General features: G+C 42.9%; 1 long non-coding RNA gene across 1 annotated transcript in view; it reads left to right on the forward strand.

Annotated features, from left to right (window-relative positions):
* The window catches only part of LOC116865625, a 160,351-nt gene that overhangs the window by 83,628 nt on the left and 52,742 nt on the right, over positions 1-23,981 (forward strand). The window contains exon 2 of the long non-coding RNA XR_004382247.1: positions 4,058-4,120. This is a non-coding gene — a long non-coding RNA (uncharacterized LOC116865625). The remainder of the gene's footprint in view (positions 1-4,057; positions 4,121-23,981) is intronic.

Here is a 23,981-nt window from a genome sequence, read left to right on the forward strand (position 1 = left end):
TCCCCCTCCCCTCTTCTTCTTCTGGGATCCCAATTATTCTAATATTGTTTCATCTTATGGTTGCGCCTGTCTCTCGAATTCTCCCCTTGTTGTCCAGTACTTGTTTGTCTCTCTTTTACTCAGCTTCTTTATTCTCCATTATTTGGTCCTCTATATCACTAATTCTTTCTTCTGCCTCATTTATCCTAGCAGTAAGAGCCTCTATTTTTGATTGCACCTCATTAATAGCTTTTTTGATTTCAACTTGGTTAGATTTTAGTTCTCTTATTTCTCCAGAAAGCAATTTCCTAGTATCTTCCATGCTTTTTTCAAGCCCAGCTAGCACCTTGATAATCGTCATTCTGAACTCTAGTTCTGACATTTACTAATGTCCATATTGATTAGGTCCCTAGCCATCAGTACTGCCTCTTGTTCTTTTTTTTCTTTTTTTTCTTTTTTTGTGGTTAGTTTTTCTGCCTTGTCATTTTATCCAGATAAGAATAGATTAATGAGAGAATAAAATACTAAAAGGGTAGCAACGACCCCAGAAAAATATACACCAACCAAATCAGAAGAGAACCAGAACCAGGGGGAGAAGAAAGAGGGAAAAAAAGAAATATATATATAATTTTTTTTCTTTTTTCTTTTTTTTTTTTTTTCTTCTTTCAACTGGTGAATAGAACAGAGCCACACACTTGATTTGGGATGTATTTTGGTCTGTAAAGGTAAGGGTAAAAATGATGAAAGTATGGAATATGACTGTAAAGATGAATTTTAAAAGATCCTTAAAAAAGAATTGATAAGAAGCTGGATGAAAAAAGAAAAAAAATAAGGAAAGAATGTGATCAGGCTAGAGACTAGAACAAAACCATGTGCTATATTTTGGCTATATTTTGATGTATTAGAAGAAACAGGATCCCAAAATTTTAAAGAAAAAAATATTTTTACAAAAAATAAGGTTAAATACAATGAAGAGGCAGAATATGACTATAACAATGAAAATTTTAAAAGATTTTAGAAAAGGCATTGATAAGATAAAATAGTTTTTAAAAAGTTAAAATAAGAAAGTGAAAAAAATTTTTTAAATAGAATAAGAAAAAAATAAAATTTAAAACATTTAACTTTGAAAGACTAAAGGATCATGGGGAAAAAAGGCCATGAATTCTATGTGTTGCTTTCCCCCAGCTCTGGAGTTCCACATTTCTCAGTAATTGATGAACTTGGTCTTGTCTGGATGTACTTGCTTATCTTCTGGGGGAAGAAGCCTGTTGCCGTGATTCTCAAATGTCTTTGCCTGAGGCAGAATTGCCTCATCCTTGCCAGGGGCCAGGCTAAGTAATCTGCTCAGGTTCCCTCTCGGGGGCTTTTGTTCCCTGAACCATTTCCGTACAGCTTTGGAGGATAGGAATGAAAATGATAGCCTCCCAGTCTCTCACCCGGAGAAGCTGAGAGCTTGGGGCCCACTCCTTAGTGTGCTCTCAGAGAAAAGCAGTTAATACCTCCCATCTCCCTGGTCTCTGGCCCCCCTCAGAGCTCACCCAGCCTGTGACCAAGTGTTTCTCTGGTGCACAGCCCTGTTTGGGCTGTGCCCAAACCTAGCAGATTCCTGTAACGTACTCCCACGCTGCTTCTCCCAGAGGAGGAAGGTGAGTCTCCCTGGATCTACCACTTGTAGGGTCCCTGCTCGAAGAGCAGGGGCCTGACTGTGCCTTGGATCATGGTTTAAGGTAACCCCAAGCTGAGAGCTGGTCCTTGGCTCTGTCTCTGCAGTTGGCTTCCCTAGTCTGATACCTGGGACCTCTGCCACACTCAGACACCCCTGGCCTTTTTGTGAGCCCGCAGGTCCTGAGACCACACTGACTCCGCGAGGGCTCCATCCCTCATTTAGCCTCTAGAGTGACGTCCCTCAGTGAAGCAGACTTCTAAAAGTTCTGATTTTGTGCTCCACTGCTCTACCACTTGAGGGAGCTGGCCCCTCCCCCCACTGTCTTTCTTTCCATTTGTTGACTCAGATTCACTTCTCTGCACACCCTGCCTTCCAGAAAGTGGTCGATTTTCTGTTCCTAGAATTCTTCTATCTTCTCTCCTGTTGAGTTTGTAGGTGTTCATAATGGTTTGATATCTAGCTGAACTCCTGGGACCTGATGATATTTAGGTCTCCTACTCTTCTGCCATCTTGCTCCTCCCTCCCCAGTTTGGACATTTTCTGAACCTGACCTCACACTGGGTAAGACCACCTCCCTGGTCATCCCCAAAATAAAGTCTTTACTCGGGCTTTTGAGCCACATGTATTGAGCAAAAGCCTCCTACATACAGGAAGAGGTGCTAATTCATTGTTCTGGCTCATGCTTAAAACAAAACAAAACAAATAAAAAAAAAACCCCAGATATTCTCAATGCTAGCCATCTGATACCATCTGATACCATCTGGTTCTGAGGAGGATTATGTTTGCCTGTGTTTTTCAGTGAAGAGAATTTACTAGAATTAATATTGGTGTCATTAGAATTAAGCCACAATCTTCAATGTATATTGATTGATCTCAGTCATATTCAAATAGATTTATGGTGACTAATGGGGGAAAGGTGTTTTTGGTTTTGTTTTCCTGTGAAGTCCAGTTAGATATGCTTAACAGTAGAGAAAATAAAGGCATTAAATTCATTCTTCAGCTTGTCAAAGAGGTCTAGCAATTACTCTCAAAAAGAAACAAACTCAACGCAATGCTGAGTTTCCATTTGGCTGTTTGTTGGTCTCTTACTCTTCCTGTGATGTGCTTGAATCTCATCCTTAGGGGCAAGCCACTCTGCTCCTTGATTAAGGGACTATACTGAAACTTGTATTCACTAATTATTTGGGATTTTTTCTGCCTAATATTCTCATTTGAACAAAAGCTTAAGACTAGAAGTCTCATTTATTATAATGATTCCTCTATAACAGGAATAAATATGGAATTTAAACACCTCTCTTCTGAAAGCCATGCCACTGGCTCATCCATAGAAATGTTCACTGAGTATACTGAAATGTCAAAAGCAAGCCTCTTATGGAATCCAGTAGCTATGTCTGACATGGTCTGGAAAATTTTCCAATGTAGCTGACGAAGGGATCCAAGGCTGAAATTTAACTATTTTCCCCAAAAGTTTAATTTCCATGGCTTGATTTCATAAAAAGCAATTTTCATGATGATATTTAGGTGGTCATAATTGAAAGAGAAATTTCTCCCCCTGAGAAGGTCTCTGAGGATAGCTGCCTTTGACATTGATGCATCTCCCGCTTGGCCAGAAGCCACAGAGATGGGTCCCCCCTCACATTAGATCATTAATTGTTCTTCTCCAGGTCTGCACATTCTAAGCTGAGAACCAAGGCAATTATGCAATTAAGTCAAGCAAAAAAATGATGCTCGTGCTCCAATGAGCCACAATTTTAGTTGACATTTGCTTTGACTTGACTTGTCCTGATAATTGCTTCAAGTCCTCCATGACCCTCCAACAGAATGTGTGAGCTCCTTTTGAGAGTGTGTGATTTGAAGAGGACAGAGCCACCATCTTCTTATGAAAAAGTGGGGAATGGATACTGATCTCCTTTGTTTAAATCAAACATAATCTGTGTCAGTTGGGATTTGCCCAGAAGCTGTCCCTGAGACAAGAACCCAAATGAAATGGTTTATCCTAGAAGTGATTCCAGGAACCACTGGTAGAGGGGTTGGAAAATAAGACTACAAATTACCTCTGTGGGTAACGAGCTTAGTCCTACAGGGCAAAGCTGAGAACCAATTAGAACTCTGCTTAGAGTTCCCATCTGAGGTTAGATACACAGATTCCTAACAGTCATTGTTCAGCACCTTAACCAGGAGCATTAACTCTTCAGCACTTGGGACAGATTGAGCTCCAACTTGCAGGGAAAGCCATCGAACAAAGAGGGGCAAATGTTAGCTTAGAATTGTGGCCAGCAGACATTACAAAGATAGATCCCAAAGGGATATGTATAGGTCACCAACTATACTTCCAGTCCTTACCAAGCCAAAAGACCTCAATTTTTGTCATTCCAGAGCTGGTTCCACCTTTCTTTTTTTCTCTGCTTTCAGAACAATTCCAGATATTTGGACATGATCTTGATGAGCCTTCACCTTGCTTTTCTCCTGGAGAATGTAAGTCACCAGCAGACGTGTACATGACTTTTCAGTCTATTTGCAAAACTCCAGGTGTTAGAGACATTTCATATAAAATAGCCCAATGATATATTAGTTTTATGAGTCTTCTTATAAAACTAACTCTGTAATGTTACCTGTTTTTGCTCTCAGATACCTTTCTTTCTTTTAAAAAGAAAAAAAATTAAAACTTTAAAACTCAAAGATTCCACTGTATCTGGTCTTTTTGGCCAGCCTGTGGCCCACGGTAGTATAATCCTGGCCAGACTATTTTCTTTGGTAGGCTACACACATAGCCAGGCCAAGTCAAATCAACATTTGTTTGTTTAATACTTAATGTGTATCATGATTACATAAGGTAAGTACTTGTAAACCACATACTGTGTAACTTGCTCTAAGTCAATTTTTCTTCTTTGCCTGTGGTATTATTTGCAAATACAGCCAGTAAAGAGATGGACAGAGAGGTAACAATGGGTTTGTGGGATAGAAAGCATAGTCCATTTTCAGCATATTGCCTCATCGAACATTCTTAGAAAACCTATGGACATAGAACTCAGGAACTGTCCCTGAAAATATTTACGATGAGATCTATATTCCTCAATTATAACTTCCTTAAAAAAAAGAATACTTAACAATATTAGATTTATCTAAATGTCATGTACACAGTAATTTAGGGTAATCTTTTGGCTCTATGAAAGGAAGTCCACATGTATAGATAGATACCCAGAAGAGAGTTTGTAAGGGAGTAGCCCTTGTACATCATTCTTATTAACTATCTTGCTTATCTCATCTGTTGAGCCCTTCCTGTAATGTTCTGTGTTCTGAGAGCCTTCACTAGCTCCCCTGGACAGAGTGAGTTGTTTTTCTGATTCTCCCCACCCCTGCCTGCTGCCTCCACTCTGTATGGTTTTGACCTATTTTATATCCTACATGGTGAATTTTTCAAAGCAAGGATAGTGTCTCATTCAAAATGAGAATTTAAAATTCTCCTCTTGCCTAGGATAGTGACTACGACATAATAGGTTATCAGGAAATGTTTGTTAAGTTGACCTGAGGAAGACCCTTCTTTATTTGGATACAGAATATCTAAAAACAAACAAACAAACAAACAAACAAACAAACTACATCGAATATCACAATTAGTGGTGAAATATTTAAAGCTTTCCCTTGAGACTGAGAACCAAACAAGAATACCTACTATTGTCAGATCTCTTACCGTCACGTTACATGTCCCAACCAGTTCAATAAGGAAAGGAAAAGAAAATTTAAAATACAAGGATAAGAAAGGAAGAAATACAACTATCATTAGCAGACAATATTATTGGGAAGTAGAAATCTAAAAGAGTCTATAAACAAACTATAGGAGCTAATAAGTGAATTAAGCAAAGTTGCCAAATATAAAGCCAATATGCAAAAACTGGTTGTGCTTCTACATACCAGCAACAAATATTAGAAAATGAGGATAACCAGGATGCACTTGCAATAGCATCACATACATTAAATATTAGGGGGGGAAAAAAATCTAACAAAAGATGTACAAGACTTCTACTCAAGAAAGTATAAAACATCACTGAAGGAAATTAAAGAATGTGGTTTCCCCCCCGGCCGCCGTCCCCATGCTTTCCATGTTTGTGGAAGTACAGAGTACATAGTGTCCTGGGAGTTGAGTGGCCATGAAGGAATCGCAGAAGAAACGGGAGGCCAGCTCATGTACACCTGTGTAGTCTTAGTTATCATTTGCTGTGTAACAACCACCCCACACTTTGTGGCTTAAAACAACATTCAGTTGCTTGTAGATCTGCAGTTTGGGCAGGGCTCAGCAAGGATAGCTCATCTCTGCTCCATGTTGTATCAGCTGGAGTGGCTGGACAGGGTGCAGGGGTATTTCAAGGTGACTCTGATACGTGGCTGCTAAGTTGGTGCTGGGTGTTGGCTGAGAGCTCAACAAACGTGTGTGCCTCCCTCTGCGCAGCTTGGACTCTCTCCTGGAGTGGCAACTGGGCCCCCAGAGAAAGGGTCTTCTACAGGGTAGAAGTGCGTGGTGTTTGTTATGACCTAGCCTCCAACATCACACAGTGTTGTGGGGACCACTCTGTGTTGACCCAGGTAAGTCATAAAGTGCCACCAGTTTCAAGAGGAGGAGACACAGCAAGGTTCCAGAAGAATATGTGGGGCAGGAGATGTTTTTGTGGCCACCTTAGAAAATGAAATCTGCCACGTAGACCATGGTCTGCTTCCTGGAGTTGCTCTTTTATTATAGGGATTTGAACAGAAGGGTGACTTGACCTGACATGGGATGTATTTTGCTTTCTTATTTTACCTTATATTTTTATGTGGGCTTTGATACCACAGGTATGATTTTGTCCCAGGACTAAAACACATGGGTAATTGCATATATATCTGTGACCCTATGAAATTCGAGTGCCAGCAAATTATAGAATATCATCAAATGCTAGGATCCTTTGGGTTTTGGTGTGGTCCTGTCCAGCTCCCAGACCTGGGCAGATTTGCCTAAGAGCCTCAGCAGTTCCATACACACAGGCATCTGCACGTGCCAGGGAAGGGAGAAGAGACCAGTTTTCTCAGGCTGGCATCCTGGCTTCCTGTGTGGACCCAGACTGTCCAGAGAGACAGCTGCTCCATCAAGGGAAGATCTGTTGGAATGTGTCTTGACTCATAAGTTCTTCCCCTCTTGCTTTGGAGAGGTTTCCTAGTCCCTACACAGAGGTAGATGGAGTCTTTGGATAAGGTGAGTGAAGGGAGACACTGCCCCTACTTTCTGTCCTCTCAGAGACTGGGGAAAAGACAAAAGAGTGAAGTAGGTCACAGATACTAGAAAATAGGAGCTCCAGAGATGGAATTTCTAGGGGGAAACTCACCAACTTGGAAGAAATATTCTCTATATTACTTTCCCAGGTCAGTATGGCATCATGGAGAAATCAGCAGCAGGGCAGTACGAAAAAACTGCATTTGAATCTTAACCTCCAGCCTCCATTAGCTGTGCGCTGGTGGACCTGTAATGAAGTCACGCCTCAGTCTGTCCATTAAAAAATTAAAGATAAGAATAGCTACCAAAGAGCATTTTTGAGGATTAAGTGAAATCATATAGGCAATACCCCTAGTATAGTGACAGCCACAGTGGTCTCTGAAAATACGAGTAACTTCCACTCTTGCTGTTGCTTATATCCATCCTTCCATTCCATTCTCTGGCCTGGCGTAGAGAGCTAAGATCATGCATGAGGATTTTGTCTAGAAATGAGATGTAAAATGCATAAAGGGAGACTCACTGAAGTTCCACCATCTTCTCATGGGATTAAATAAACATGGCAGGTATTTTGAGTTATTTAGTAATTATGAGTGGGGAAGGTAGTGGAAGGGAGGAAAAGGAACTCACTTCATTTGACTAGTAGCAATTGTAAGCACTCATTTGATTTTGAAAACAAAAGAAAAACATAAAGGAAAAGTGGATAGATTGATTCCACATACAGCCAAATAAATACATATTTTAATAGACCCTGATAAACTGGAAGTTAGAGGTATGGGGTTTTGTTTTGTTTTGTTTTGTTTTTAACCTAATAATACTCTATACCTAAGTATTTTTTGGTTCAATACAGTGATCACCACTGTCATTGTCAAGAAGCACTTTTTTATATCTCAGTATGCCTGCAGCCCAGCTGGGAATTAAGTGCCTGTTGTTGCCATTTTGTTGGTAACATTCTAGATGGACAATACTTGCAGATTCAGACTTACAAAGGAAGGCTCAGTGATGTGCCCGAACCAGCTCAAACCAGCTCATGAGAGCAGATTGTGCAATGTCTTCCTAACTCAGCATTCCTTGTCATGCTTCACTTTAGTAACTTAGAATCATGGGCCACACTGGAGTGTTTACATCACGGAAACTGGCAGAAGTCACAAGTCAGTATGTACACCCTCCGCTGGGACAAGGCTAGTTACTAAATATCTACTAGGACATCACTGGACAGAAAATAGAATGAAACTTTAAACAGCTTCATTAAAAGGCAAAGAAACTATATTACATATTAAGATTTTTTTTCTTTAAATAGGCAAACATGATTAATGTACTTGAAGCTATAGAAATATCTCAACTTAGAACTTACATTTCAAGTCCCAAAGGAGTGTAATGACTACCACCCATTTAATTTAAGAAAGAATTTCATTGGTCTTGGATTCACTGAAAGGGGGATTTTTAAAGAATTGATTTTTGTTTTAAAGTTCAATAAAATTTTATTCATTTAATTAGTTCCTATCAATTTTTAAATAAACAATGGCTTAGATTAAATTTTCGTACTTTCTCTCTCCCTCTCATCCCCCACCCTCTCTCCTTTTTAAACCTAGCTTCCTCTGAGCATATTAATGGACCTAGGCCGTCATTTTGTGGGTAGAACACTCTGGATGTTTGTAAATCAAGCAAAAGTTAGGGGCCAGGGTTTTGAGGTGCTGTTTCCATTAGGATGTATGTTATGCAATCTACAAACCAGGAGAGAGAATTCAGGTAGATGCAGGACAATGGTTCTGTTTGTGGTAGAGGTTAATCTAAGCCGTTTGTGCTGGGCCTCATATTCAGAAAGCTGATTTAAGAGCATGAGTGGTATCAGCAGGCATCAGATCCCTGGGATAGTCTGAGTTCATCTTCTAGTACATGTGGGCATGGGGAGAGCAAGGGAAGAGACAGAATCATGCAGTGTGATCATAAGAGGACCAAGTAGGAAGATGAAGGGCGCACTGTTCACAGTTCTTTTAAGGGAAGATGAATAACTTCGGGTCAGGATTGAAATCACAGTCCACAAGAACTAGAAAAAGGAATAAATAGGTAACAAGACTGGAGTTAAATTCTGAGGAATGAGAATGCAAGTGTGATGAAGCCTTTCTCTAAATGTTTTCATCCACCTTCTAGTCCCATGTGATGCTTTCCAAAATCAAGAATTTGTGATCAAATAATTTTGTAACTTCATGGTAGCATACTCTACCCCCTCTTGGAACTGTGTAATGGGCATTGGCATATTTAAAGCTCTGGCAAGTCTTGCAGTTAATAAAGACATTTAGTTTTGTGGAACTGACTCCTTTGAGCACGGAACACATTTGGGGCATCACTGTGTGTGCATTCTGCAGAACCACATGCTGCAGAAAATCAGTCTGAGTTGTACTGCGGCAGAAAGAGCTTGGACTCTGGTCAAACACCCCAGACTCAAATTCTGGAGCTAAGGTCTGTAAAGCACCAGACACCTAACAGACCCTCAATACATAGTGGCCTGAATTCTCCCAGGCCAGAGGCAGGTGTAATTCTGAAAGAGGGGCTGTCCTTGCAGGGGAGGCAGGCAGGTTGCTTGCTTTCTGCAAGGTTACGAGTGTGAAGTGAGGATGTGAGAAGATCAGAGAAATTTGAGGAGTCCAATAACCTGACATCCCTTCCCAAATCTCCTGCCTCCTTGGCTTGAATTTTTGGCGTGAACTTGAGTTCAAGCCTCATGTTCCTCAACAAGAACTAAGTTTGTCCATGTCTGGGGTTCATGGTCTCAGAAAATCAAATTTGGAGCTAAACATGTACTCAGGAGTAATGTCCTGGGTTGCTTAAAGGCAGTATCTGTTGTTGAGTATCTGTTTTCTTCCATTTCAAGCAATTTGCAAGGAAAGAGTGGTATCTTCTGGAGATTCCCAAGATGCGAAATCAGAGGAATAAAGTAAATAATGTTTATAAAAACCTGGGTATAAACAGGAGGGCTCTGGAGGACAGGGAGGGGCTATTTGCACTGTGATGATCATCAAGACTTCTTGGATGGTTTTTACCTTCCTGCTTTTCTCCAGGGATGTGATACCCTGTGGGAAATGCACCATGGGATTTGCATATAGCCAGTCTTTTCTAGCTCTGCCGTCATTTTTAACACAGCCCTAAATTGGCTGAGTCATAAGTAGAGGGTGGGTTCGCATATTCATGTCTAAAATATTTGCCGTGCCAGGCATTGTGCTAGCTACTGGGAGTACAAAGAAGAAGACGGGGCTGCCCCCTCCCTGAAATCACTCATGGTCTGGGCGGGGGAACAGATGTACATACTAACTGATCATTAAGCCACAAAGCAGTGAATGCTGGGATAATCCATGAAAAGTGCTTAGAATACTGTCTGAGCACATGATAAGGACTCAATACATCTTGATTACTATTATGATCGATATAATTATTATTATTAAACAGGCAGGTTGCAGTGGGAACATCGAGGAGTATGTGTGTTAGGCTGGAGTGGTGGTGGTGGGGGGTACTGGCTCATTTTGCCTGGAAGCTCAGAGGAAGCATCACAGAGAGAAGGTAATACTTGTCTTGAAAAGATAAGAACGTGGCCATGTTCAGGAGAGGGAAAACATATCCCTCTGGTCAGAGAAACATGTGCAAAAGACTTGACATGAATATCCATGCATATTGAGATAACTGCAAATATTTTAGCATGGCAGAGTCAAGAGGGTGTGTGTGTGTGTGTGTGTGTGTGTGGTCAGAGATGAAAATGGGAAGATGAGAGGGGAAGAGTGAGCTTGAGTTTGAAAAAGTGATTACTTTTCTTATTTCAAAATTTGGATTAAACCTGTTTACAATAGGAACATAGCTATTGTTTTTTTAAGAAGTGTAAATTAAAATAATTAACTGTAATTGATAGTGTAATGCATATTTCAAAGTTGCTAGCAGAGGAAATCTTAAAAGTTCTCATCATAAGAAAAACATTTTATAACTGTATGGTGACAGGTGTTAACTAGACTTACCATAGTGATCATTTTGCAACATATATAGATACTGAAACATTATGTTGTACTCAGAACTGATGGAATGGTATAATGTCAATTATAACTCAGAGAGAAAAATTAAAAGCTCTTTAACCAACTGATTCCAATTCAGAGAGTCTATCCTCATAAAGCAGAATTGTTTATATTAAAACAGTAGAAAAAAATCTGAATCAAGAGGAATTGTGAAGTAAATTTTGATGTCTCTCTGATTCCATTAGGTAACGTATTCAGATTGTTATTAAAGAACGGATTGAATAGTTTGGGAAAATGCAAATAATGTAGCGTCAAGTGAACAAAGTCTAGAAATAAAAAGGGGCTCTAAAAGAGAAACTGAACTCTGTTACAAAATGTGCTTTAGCTGGAAGGTTAGAAGGCAGTGTTTTGAAAGGTTAAGGTTGTTATTTGCGGGTAGAGGAGGTCAAGGGGAATTTTTGTTTTCTTTTCTGTATTTATTCCAACCAGGGAAGAAAGGGGGGCGATTGGGTTCTTGTGCCCCAACGCAGAAAACAGCAGATATAGCCTCTTCAAAGCTGCCTTGTTCGTGACATGCTTCCTCAAGCTGGGGGCCACTGAGCCGTGCCTCTAGGGTTCACAGTAGAGCTGAGAGATAAGCCTCTGTGGGCATGTGGTTGGGCCAGTATCCCACAACTAACTGCACACAGTAAGAGTGAGCCTGGATCGTCTCCACAGATGCTGCAAGAGTTCTAGGGGGAGAGATCAGCATGGGCAGGGTAAGGGGAAAGCTTCTTAACAGAAGGCAGGACCCAAGCTGGCTCTCGAAGTGTATAAAGGTTTAGACGCGTAAGAGGAAGGAAGCTTAACCTGAAACCACTTGTCTTTTCTAGCTCTTTAATTAGTAAACCCTCTTTATTGAAGATCTGCCACCCACTGGTACCTTATCTAAAAGTGAGCTAAACTGAACCAGTTGCTCCTTGGTGGCATGATTGTAACTGCCAAGTACCAAGCACTTGCCTAGCACTTTACCTCATTCACACCTTCCAGAGCCCTATCATAAACTGAGGTTCTTACTGATTGGAAAACTGAGGCTTGGCTAGCTCCCCCAAGGCAATGCCTAGGCGCTAGAGGTGTAACTGGATCCAGGCCAGTGCGGCTCCAGAGTCTGTGAGCATAAGCAGTGGACATTTTCCACTGTATGAGTCTTTCTTTGTGACCAGGAGCACTGTGCCTCCCCACCCGGTGTCTCGCCTGCCCTTGTTGCATCTGGGAGAGAAGCAGGAGCCCAGCATGATCTCCATTTTCTGAATGGCAGCATCAAGTTACTGAGATCGGTCCTTCCATTCTCTCAACCAGTACCGGAGCATTTGTGGAATGAGCTCAACGTGCTAGATGCTGTGCTGGGGGCTGGGGGGCATCAGTGCGCAGGGATGCTCCTGGAATGGAAGCCATAATGGGCTCCTGGGCTCTGCAGTGTGTGAGGCGGGGACGGAGCGGGGGACCAGAGTCCCTAGTCTCAGCCTGGTGCCAAGTCCTCCACTCTCTGGGGTGATTAGTGTGTGAGCCTTTATCTCAGGGGAGAGACCTCCGAGCAAGCTGCGTGACTGTGGGCCAGTCCCTTCCTCCCTCTGGGGCTCCTTCTCCCACTAAAACATGATGAGGCTAAATTCAGTGATTTCCATAGTCTCTTCATTCTCACACATGATTCTACTCCCCACTTAAAAAAAATAAGTTTCCTTGTAACACAGAGGCAGGTTGAATTACACATCTGGAACAGAGTGAGAGAAGCCGTGTTCTGTGTGGGGCTTAACTTGCATGCAGTTCAAAAACAGTAACCTGGGAAGTCAGAATTCCGTCAGGATGCTGGTTGCCCTTGGTACGGGGGTGACTGGGAGAGAGCAGGAGGATGCTTCCAAGGGTTTGGTTGTGTCCTGGGTCTGGATCTGAGTGCTGATCCCACAGGCATGTTCACTTGTGGTGCTTTGTTCACCTGTACACTCATGAATTTGGGTCCTTTATAGTTAGAAGTACTACTCAGCGGGGAGCCTGCTTCCCCCCCTCTCTCTCTGCCTGCCTCTCTGCCTCCTTGTAATCTCTCTCTGTGTGTCAAATAAAAAATTAAATCTTAAAAAAATATATATATGTATATATATATATACATATATATTTATTTATTTATTTTCAAAGAGTATCAGAAGAGAGTGGTAGGGTGGATAGTGTTCCTGAGGAATTTCCAGCTAGAGGGCAGGGGCTCCAGACTGGTTCTGTGACTGGAGCAAGTCACCTCCCCTCTCTGAGTGGTCACTCAGGGCAACAACCTCATTTTCCAGATGATCCCAGAGAGTCCATACAATTGGCACTGCCTGGATTTCCCCAGCCCTGAGCTTGGACGGAACAAGGCACCGTTCTAGAAGTAGGCGCCTGCTCTCTGGGAAGGAGCATGCTAGCCTGAGCACTCAACAGGTGGCACTCTTCCCTCAGCCTCTGCGAGTTCCTGGTGCGGCGGGGCAGCTTGTATCCCGCAGTGTTAGCCAGGACGCTAATCTCCAGGGGCAGGTCTCTCCGCTTCCTGGATTAGGTCTGTTATACCCAGCATCCCAGCTCACATACTCCGCTCCTGGCCATTCTACTTGGGGTTTCTGGGATCCCAGGAGGAGCCAGGACTGGTGGCCTTCAGTCCCTGTGGGACCACTCCCACAACCCCTCTGCCAGGTGCACCCTGGGGGTCCCATGACTCAAGCAGGGAGGATCCTCCTCCTGTGGGGCTATCCTTCAAAATAACAGAAAGAGAAATTTCTGGGAACCTGGGTGACTGCTCCAACAGAGAAGGGAACATGAATATTTCATTAAGGTGGTTCAAGCTATTAAACAACATTACAAAACCAAGTGTGTTGGCAGGAATCTGAGAAGCACATTTACATGGGTACAAATAGTGTGAAAAGAGGCCCAGCGAGGAGACAGCCTCAGGGAAAGCCCCCTGCAGGTCTGCCCAAAGTGCCTTCCACTGTGCCTGTACCCCGACTCCAGACATATTCCCAAGGGGGCAGTGGGAGAGGGAGCTCAGGGATGGTAGGACCCCTAGCACAAGGGCTTCCAGTGCCCCCAGGGACTTTAATCCTCAAGACTGAGTAGTTCTGGAGGATGGGGAACTCTCAGACATCACTTTCCTGGTCTGAGGGACTCAAGAGGCTGGGAGAGGCTTAGAACCCACAGCTGCTCCCAGAGACTGCCCTAGAGTCTCAGATGTCTGTGCCACAGGAAGTCAAGCCTGAAAAAATAGGGTGAGATTTTGTCACAGTGCAGGTGGGATCCAGTGTGGGGCCCCATGACACCCTCTGAACCACCAGTGGACTGGCTGTTTCTCCATGTTTTCCTTTGGCTGAACCACAAGAACACACAAAGGCCTTTTTGTGTAGCTTTCACCTCGAACGTTGAGAAGTCTTTACATCTCTTGTATCTCCCCCTTCCTACAACTCAAGGCTACTTCCATAGAGACTGCTTTTGTATTGTTTCTGTACAAAATAACAGTACAAATACATGCACTGAACTTAGCATTTTGCATATTTAATTTCTTAAAAAGCTCTGACCTAGATGCTATTATAATTTCCATTTTACAGATGAGAACATTGGGGCAGAGGAGGTTAGGTAAATTGCCCAAAGCCACACTGCTGGTAGACATCAGAGAGGAATGTAAATCTAGTTCCTTTGAAGCCAGAGCCCAGAATCTAAATCCATCTTGACTGGAGAATATTCAAAGCCTTTGGTTCTCTGCCTTCCTGATCATACCTAAGAGAGGTGTCAGGGAGGAGAGCTTACTGGGGAAGCCAGAGAGTAAGGTCATGGGAGCAAGAGAAAACCAGGTCATTTGTGAAGTCTGGTATTTACTCTTAGCGCTTGGGCAGGCAACTGCTTAGAGACTCCATTTTGTCTAGTTACTCTGAAAACTTATCAAAGAAATACCTCTGAATGCCAAGCCTGGTGTCTGGTACACAGAACACACTCAATAAATGGTAGAGTCCATTTTTACTTCCCGCTACTCTCTCCAGCTGCCCAGCTAGACACAGTTTTCTTACAGGCTGATTCTTTCTGCTCAGGAAGTTTCCTAGAGAAGCTGTGAGGGGTGACTTCAAACTTGAGCTATGTGTTCTTTCCCTGCACCTTGAACTCTTTCTATCTTAGTACTTAATACATTGTGCTGCAGATTGTTTGTCATGTATCTTCCCTCAGCTGAGGACTTGATGTGCCAGGAAATGTGTCTATTTAGTTCTGTGTGGAGTCCCAGGTATTAACAGAAAGCCTAAAATGCTACAGCACTCAATAGCACCTGTTGATGGCTGTATTGATGAATGGGTAAGTGGACTGGTGAGTGGGAGGAGGAAGGAGAATGGATGGATGGATGGATGGATGGATGGATGAGTGGATGGATGGATGGTTGGGTGAACTGGATGGGTCATTTGATATATTGATAGTCAACTTTAGTAGAACTTCATTTATAACATTCTGTGTCACATTTATACACACTGGGGCTTTCAGGAACACCGTCCTCCTGCTTACCATTAAGTCCATGACTTTGCCATCCTGAGAGATGTAGAAGCAGCTCCAAAGACTGACCCTGCCCAAGCAGATAAGGGCTGCTGTCAAGCCTGACACCCACAAATAAACACAAGTATTTCCAAAGACTTCTCCATCTTCACAAGCTTCCAGGAAGGAAATACAAAAATCTGTTTGGTAATAGTAGATGCCTAACTCTGTCACTCATTATCACAAGCTGCTCTCCACTCAGGAAAAGGGGCTTCTTATGATTTCTGAAATCTTAGACTCCCCCCCACATTTTCTTTTTTCTTTCTTTTTTTTTTTTTTTTTTGGTGTTGATGGGAAGGAGGGGGTCGGATAGCCAGGCTGCTAATTGCTCTGCTTATCAGAAGGTAGTCTTTCATTGCAGCATGTATTAGGGGAGTGGATGGTTCAGAAGGCAAAGCAATGCTGGAGTCTGTGGCTTGGTTGTGACAGGGTCCCAGTGGAGAGATCAGGGTTCAGAGAGAAGTGAGGAAGGGCAGGGCCAGTGGAATGCTCTCAAGATAATCTCCTGTTCTTATCAACGGCACGCATTTCCCCAACACACATACTTAATGTACTTGAACTTATAACCTTGGAAAGCAGAACAGCAGCTTCGATCTGTTGGGCCCCAAGGGAAGCAGATTCTGGTTCTGGTTCTTGAATTGGCTTGACCAGAGGTCAAACTTGGGGTGGGTCTCAGAGGCCACACTGTCTCTTTCTGGTGTCCTTTTACTCCTGTCATGCTCTTCCTCCTTCCTCCTTGCAGATCTCATTAGGGGGCTCTCTTCATGCCCATTCCACTCCGCCTTCTAAACAAATTCTCAAAATAGATAAACACAGACCTGTGGAGATGTTAAGAACTGAGAAAGCTCTCAGCTGTACCAGCACTGAGACTTACACCTGCCATGTGAAGCTCCCATTTCCACTTGGCCAAAGAAATGAAATTCGTATCTTAAGTTAACAGATTCTTCAACAAAGTAGGGTATGGGAGTGACCCACCAAGCCCTACTGCAATTATTCTGTAAAGGAGGAAGAGACAGGATAAATGGAAAGGGTGGAAGGAGGAAGGGGAGGAGGGTGAGTGAACAGAATGGGTAGAAGGAGAGGAAGGGTTGGTATATGTTTATCGAGTATCTACTTAAGTCAGAGACTGAGACATACATTTTCCCTAATATCCACAGCAATCTGACAAGGCTGGCTTGTTGCCGTCCATGTAATAGCTGAGGAATCTGAGGCCCAGCCAAGTTCATGAGTGTGCTGAAGGTCACACAGCACCTGGAATGGAAGCACAGTAGATGTGACTCTTGCAGGCTGCCTCCAGTTTCACCCCTGCTATGATCAGGTGGCCCGTTAGCTTGGCTCAGTGAGGTTCTACTGGTCATCAGGACAGCACCTCACACTTAAGCACCAGCTTAGTAAGGCCTCTTTCCTGGGCCATGTCTTTATTCTGAATCTCAGAATGGCATGGAATTCTGAATGGCAGTGGAACTGCCAGACTTTAGAACTTACTGCCTGGACTCTGAGACCTGTGAGAGGCCAGGTCTTGTTCAGGATCCCACAGTATGAGGCAACTGCTGGGACTAGATGTGTAGTTTCTTGAATCACTGTCAGTGTGGCTGTTTTGGGGACACTTTGAGTCTCCTGTGAAGTCAGTCTCATTACTGTGTATAGTCAGTTCCCAGAGGAAAGTCACAAAGGCGAATGGGATGGAGGATATGAGGACATAAGTGTCTGACCTCTGCCTTTACACAGCTGATCTGTAAAATGGGATTATTTTGGTATGCCATGTTCACACCAGTCCTCAGTACTTCTTCCTTTTCGTCTATTAGTAGAATATTTTGAAGACTTTAGAGAAAGCATTTGATAGATGTAAAACATTAGCAATGACCTATGACTCCATAAGGGAGTTCATGGGCATGATACTTTCAACTCCCATTATCAAGTTTGGTCAATAGGGCTGATAGGGAATCCAGGGAAGGTGGCTGGTAAGGCATAGAGAAAAGACATCAGAAGACAGAATTCTTGGTTTGTGCTCAAGGATTGAGCAAACTTCCTGGTTGTCAGTTTCCTCATTTTGAAAACAGATGAAGATGAGGTGAACAAGATTTCCTGTAGTACATTTCCACAAGATACCCATATGAGCAGATCTAAAAAAGTGTCCTGCCTCTCTTGGGCCTTTTGATAGTCCCCTTGGATGGTTTCCATTGTTGCTGTGATAAAGCCTGGACTACTTAGAGTAGTAGCCTATGGGGTGTCTTCTAAGAAATCTCATCTCTATCTCTTTTTCCCTCCCCATCCCTTCCTCAGGTCCTCAGATTTGTCACACTGTCCCCTCTGCAGGGACACCGTACCTGGAACCCCACCTACTCCTCTTCCTGCCCAGTTTCTCATCTCTGATCTCATCCCTTTTGTAATTTCCTCAGGAAAGCATTTTGATCCTTGTGTGCATGTCAGCCACCATCTGTTGTATGTCTTCTCTCCCACATAACTCTTGAGATCATACTTTCATTTGTGGGTTCCCCTTTTTAAAAAAAACCCATAATGGGGGCGCTTGGGTGGCTCAGTGAGTTAAAGCCTCTGCCTTCGGCTCAGGTCATGATCCCAGGGTCCTGGGATTGAGCCCCGCATCGGGCTCCCTGCTCCGCGGAGGGCCTGCTTCCTCCTCTCTCTCTGCCTGCCTCCCTGCCTGCTTGTGATCTCTCTCTCTGTCAAATGAATAAATAAAATCTTTAAAAAAAAAATAAAAAAACCCATAATGATAAACTCCATGAGGTTTGGGATCTTGTTAGTTTATGCTTTCTGTTGTTTCTCTACACTGAGAATGTGTGATAAAGTCAAACATTTGATGAATGAATGAATGATAGGATATTAAGAAGGAAGGGGTGAGGAAGTGTGTGAGGGAGGGACTGAAGAAGGGAGAATGAAAGAGGGGGGAAAGGATGATCCCCAGATCATCTTTTCTTCTTTTCTCTGAGAAGACATTTATAGTCGATTCCTAATGGGTGGACCAGTCAGATGTGATCTCTAGTCAATATGGCCCCTTTGAATTCCTCCTTAATTCCCCAAGGCTGAATCCTCATGGAAGCCCCCCTCTGGTGCTTGAAGCCCGGAGGGGAGATTCCATACTCTCTGAGCTCTGGCAACCAGACTGCACACATTATTTATTGCTAGAGGACTGCTGGCTCGTACAATGCCCATCCCCCATTCTTTTATTACATACTTTCTTGATCAAACTGTAAACCAGCAAGAGAATGCTGAGCAATCATTAACAGCTGTTCTTGGAAAAGGACTAGATCACATAATTGTACACTTTACAATGTTCACCCGGGCCACTGTTCCACCTCCATGGCCGTGCATGTCCTCTGTAGCTGGAAGCATCACAAATGAGGATCCTGGCTAACATCAGAAAGGAAAGGAGCAGGAAGTGCAGGAGAAAGATCCAGAAAACAATTTGCTTGTTACAAAGTTGCCGAGAAGCTTAAGGCCACTGCATTTCAGTTGGCTGCTAAGTGAATATGTAACTACTTTATATATTTCAACAAAATTAAACTTAAACCTACAGAATTAGGTTTATTAATTTCTGTCAGGGCTCAATGGGGGAATAAGAATGGCCATTCATTAAGGACACACAATTACTGGAGACAAAAATGAAGCCCAGCACTATTAAGTATAATAAAAATGTTGAACACTGAAGAAATTTTCATTAAATATAATCTATTCTTTATATTACTACACTTAATCCTTGCTGTCTGCTTCTCTGTTTTTCTCCAACCTATTTAATTTTATTACTTAACTTTTTATAAATGTTTCTTAATATAATTATGATTAAATATTTGGGAGCAGAGAAGAATATTTAGTCTCTTAAAGAAAATGAAAGCAAAGAAAAGAGGAAAAAAAGAAGAGAAAAAGAAAAAAAGAAAGAAAGAAAAGAGAATTTTTTTTTTCCATCTCCTCTTTGCTTTACTCCTAAGATGGTGAAAAATGATGTTTTTTTGGAAAAAGCAAGTGCTAAGTGGGATTTTATTGTTGGGGCAAGGCCGGAGCAAGAGAGAAAGGAAGGCAATAAATAAGAAAGAAGCGCCGATCAGCCACGCAATAGAGCTCTTTATATTACACATTTAAATAAAACTCCAGCGCCTTACTAAAAAATGTCTGAGAACATTTGCACGGCCGAACCATGTAATTAAAAGATGGGCCCGGCTAGTGTGACCGCTTGCACTATGTGAAAACATTTGTGATCCGAGCATTTCTGTCTAAGCCACGATGGGTTTTTCTGCGAGTCGCTCTCCTCTCTTTGGGGTGGGGGTGGGGAATGAACAATGGGAAGCTAAGTGGGGGATTTAATTTTCTTTGCCAAATATGGTCGTGCTACTGTGTCTTCAAGCTTCTTATTGGATATATCGTGGTCCTCTGTATTTTTTTAAAACACAGCTCAATCAGGAAGCAGCAATCCCGATAAGCATGGAATATAGGGAAATGGAAATAAAACAGTGATTCCACTTTTACCCGCTAATGAGTGCTTTAATGACTGTGTTCAGAACAGAGGGGTCTTGGTTCCACCGCCAAGTCACTTCAGAAGTTCGGTTCTGGGCACCACATGTCCAGGGTCAAGCATTAACTAGTTTCTCTTCTTCCAGCTATGTAAGATGAGAATCATGCTTTTGCTCATAGCAACCACACAACCCTGCCCAACCTTCAGGCCCTACTATGTACACGTATTCATATGTCCTGGACCCCCTCCTCTCGATGTGCTTATTTGGCGATTTCACTAAGCTAGGTATTTGGTGTTTATATTGTAAGGATTATGTAAATACTCTTCACGGCTGAGACATGTAGTATACTATATGATGCCTTTTCTCTTTTATAGATTCCTTTGTTGCTATTATTATTATCACTGTTCGCAGAGTTCCTGACAAAGTATTCTGCCCTCAGTCCTGCTTACCATTTGTGTAAATCTTCTCAAACGAGGACATTCTGTCAGTACCATCTTCTAGAACTCTCTGTGCCTTCTGAACTGCTCCGGCCTGGTTTGGTGGCTCCCTTGGCCACTGACACCTGTGCTCTTGGGGTTTCTTCCCACTGCCATCCCAGGTAGCCTTCCCCTCTCTCGCACACTGAGTCCCTGTTACCTGAGTCCTATTCCCTCCTCTGGTTCCTCCCCATGTGTTATAGACCATATCTTCTAGTAACTTCCAAAGGAGGAGTGCATGGGAATTAGGACTTTGGGAACTCACCCGGTTAGAGAAGACTTCCCTACGAGTACCGTTTAAGTAATCTTACCCCGGTTTCTCCCTAGAGCATCGCCTTTTTTACTCCTTTGCCTAGCCTTTGTGTGAACTGACAATTTTCATACTTCTCAGCCTACTTTACTTTTCGTCGTCCCCATAAGAAAGTAAGGCCATGAGTGGTGGGACCTCATCAACTTTGCTTACTGCTCAGCCCCGGTGTCCAGGACAATAACACATCCAGTAAACACTCCATAAATATTTGTTGAATAATGGAATTAATGAATTTATTGGCTTACTTAAATGTTTGAATCTGTAAAGAATAGGAGGTGTTGGAGAAGTTTTGGCCCTCACTTCACGTAGCACATCTTTAAGCAGAGGGCATGTGGTTTGCTCTGTGACAGAGAACATACATCAGCCTTTGAAAATGAAACTGAGAGCAGCTTTGGCTGGATCCCCTGCTCCCGGCACCGCCAGTGTGTAGCTCCCCTTCCAGCAAACCCACAGAAAACCCAGAGTTGAGGCACTTGCTCGAGCCCTCCCCATGAAGGATGTGCTATTGTTCTTCTGCCAGAAGTTCCTGGGAGATAGTCCAGAGAGGTGTGTCCCCGAGGATTCAGGACTATAGATTGGTAGCCTTCAAACTGTGTGTGTATGTGTGTGTGTGTGTGTGTGTGTGTGTGTGTGTGTGTAGATACATAGACATTTTACATGTACACACCGATTTTTTTAATAAACAATACTTTTGTAATATTCTCATATATTGTGGACATTATAAGACATGTGAACAATTGATCTGAAAAATAGAGAAATAAAAATAACTATTAACAGAAACTTTAATGTTTTCTTTGTATACTGTCTTGGGTCACTATCTTTTTGAAGACCCTGATTTAAATGGGTATTTCTAAACTTTTGTGTGCTGGGGAGCCACCTGGATGGCTTCTTACAAACTGAGATTTCTAGGCTCCCTTCAAAGCATGACTCATTAGGATGTAAGTCTGCATTTTTCCCCAGGACTCTAGTTACTACTCTGATAACTGTGTCTCACAGACCCCGCTCTCAAAAGAGTCATTTAGATACTCTGTGCTTTGTTTCTGTGTTTGGGCAGATCTAAGGAATCTCCCCCACATTGGGACATATTAGGACCATGTTAGTGTAGCTTCTGGTAAAAATGCCTTTGCAGATACATGAAAGCAGTAGGCTTTTTCTTGGCTGTTATGGGAAGGGGCATCAGTTAACAACAAAAAAGGACCATGATGTTCCATTTCTGCGTCTTTCATTAAAGACTTATTATCAGTACCTTCCATGGTGGGTGTTGATGTTCCTTAAATTATACAGTCTCCAAATTCAGTGCTAAGTAGTTGTTTTTATTGAAAAATAGTACAATAATACAGCTATCTATTTTGGATCCCATATTTTGCACCTCATTCAATGCTAATTACTTACTCCTATCTTCAGTACTTCTAAGAAAGAGGTAGACGATATTATCCCCATTTTATAGATGTAGAAACTGAGGCCTAGAGAGGTAATTTCACCAGTCACTCCTACCACCCATCAAAGCGAAACAAATGCAACCATAAACAAACAAAAAAGTCTTGACTCCAGACTTGCGGAGTCATGTATTAAAACACAGGCAAGTGCAGCCCTCGCTAGGATCACAGGACTGGCAGGTGGTGGAGTGGGATGCTCGTCAGGGCCTTCTGACTCAAGTTCCATGCTCTTTACACAAGCTGGGAGCCTGCCTTACTTCCTCACGCTCTCCGCTGTTGCCTGGCTACCTGAGACCGGTACGTAGCTGACTCTGTAGTCCTTCCCTCCGCCTCTCTTCAGCGACATCCCCAGTTGGCTGCTGAGCTGTCTACCCTCCCATGATAAGTAGCGAGCTACGCAAGAGGCTTCACATGCGATCACAAGTTATCATGCCCAGTACGTCTTAAACAAACAGGAACTCCAGGTTCTGTTTTAGTGGTTTGGCAGAGCCACGCTCCACCGGAGACTGTCGACACACTTGGTTTTGGGTACGGTTTGCCACTCAGCTAGCGCTGCACGCCCATCACCCTGTCTGTGTGCTTGGTATCAGGTGAGCAACACAGGTCGACGCCAACAGCATTCTCTGCTTTCATCCCCATATTTTGGCACCGTAAACACAATGGCCTCTGTGGGCATTTTGATGGATGTTTTCTCCCCCTCCATCACAGTAATAGTAACCTTGTTTAATAGTCTATTAACAAAGAGGATAAAGGTCTTATTAACATTCACATGCTTTCTTTGCTGCTGAAATAACACTGCCTTTTTGTGTATTCGGAAGGCTGATTTTTTGTTCTTTTTTTTTTTTTTTTAAGACAGAAGTTGATCAATGTGGTAGGAAGGGTATGGGTAAAAAGACTGCAGGTCACCTGCGTCAGACCCTGACTTGCTGCTCACTCTCTGTGTGACCTTGTCGAGGTCACCCAATGTCTCTGATCCTATGTTTCCTTGTTTGTAAAATGGGGATGATTGAATCTACATCCATTGTTATTTGAAGGCTCAAGTAAATGTCTATAAAGTGTCTAACTTGGGACCCAGAAGGCATGAATATATATTAGTTCTTTTCTCAATTCTTGTGCCCCGTGAGATGGGTTTTTGTGGAATTGTAATTAAGGCCATCAGTGAGTTATACATAACTGGGAAATCCTTTTAAGGCACTTGCCTTCGGCTTCTGACACAAAAACCCATCCTTGCACCATGATGGTATGTCTATTCATGGGCTCAACCAACACTTGCTGAAAAAACAAAACAAAACAAAAAACCCCCAATGCATGGAGTAATGGTGGATCTTAGGAAACAGTTGAAAGGACACAGATTCTTTTCTCTTCTGAAATGATTATTTTCACAAATTACGTATTTATGTTCCCAAATTATCCTGGGCTTGAGAAAACCAAGCAGTTTCTGTGCCCATTTGGAATGAGTCAGAAGCTGGTTGTGTGTTTGTGATCAGCTGGCAGGGAAAGGAAGCGAAAGGGAGAGACCAGGCGTTAACCGTGATCCCAGAACACGCTCTGCCTGTTACTGGAGGCCTGTGCAGTGTTTCTCAGACTTCCCATGCACACGCATCACCTGGAGACCGTGTTAAGGTGCAGATTACAGATTGCAAATGCAAATTCACTCCGAGGGGCTGGGCCGGGGCCCAAGACTCTGAGTTCCTAAGAAGCTCCCACTTGCTGCTGATGGTCCTCGGGACACACTTGCAGTGGCGCGGGCTGGGCATTCTGTACACGTCACATGGTGGGCACAGACACTTTCACATTTTTTTCCTGCTCCATCTAGAGACCTCCCTTCTGCCACCTGACGAGTTCTGT

The sequence above is a fragment of the Lontra canadensis genome, unplaced genomic scaffold, assembly GCF_010015895.1.
Source record: "Lontra canadensis isolate GAN:19392208 unplaced genomic scaffold, GSC_riverotter_1.0 scaffold8, whole genome shotgun sequence".
Lineage (NCBI taxonomy): Eukaryota > Metazoa > Chordata > Mammalia > Carnivora > Mustelidae > Lontra > Lontra canadensis.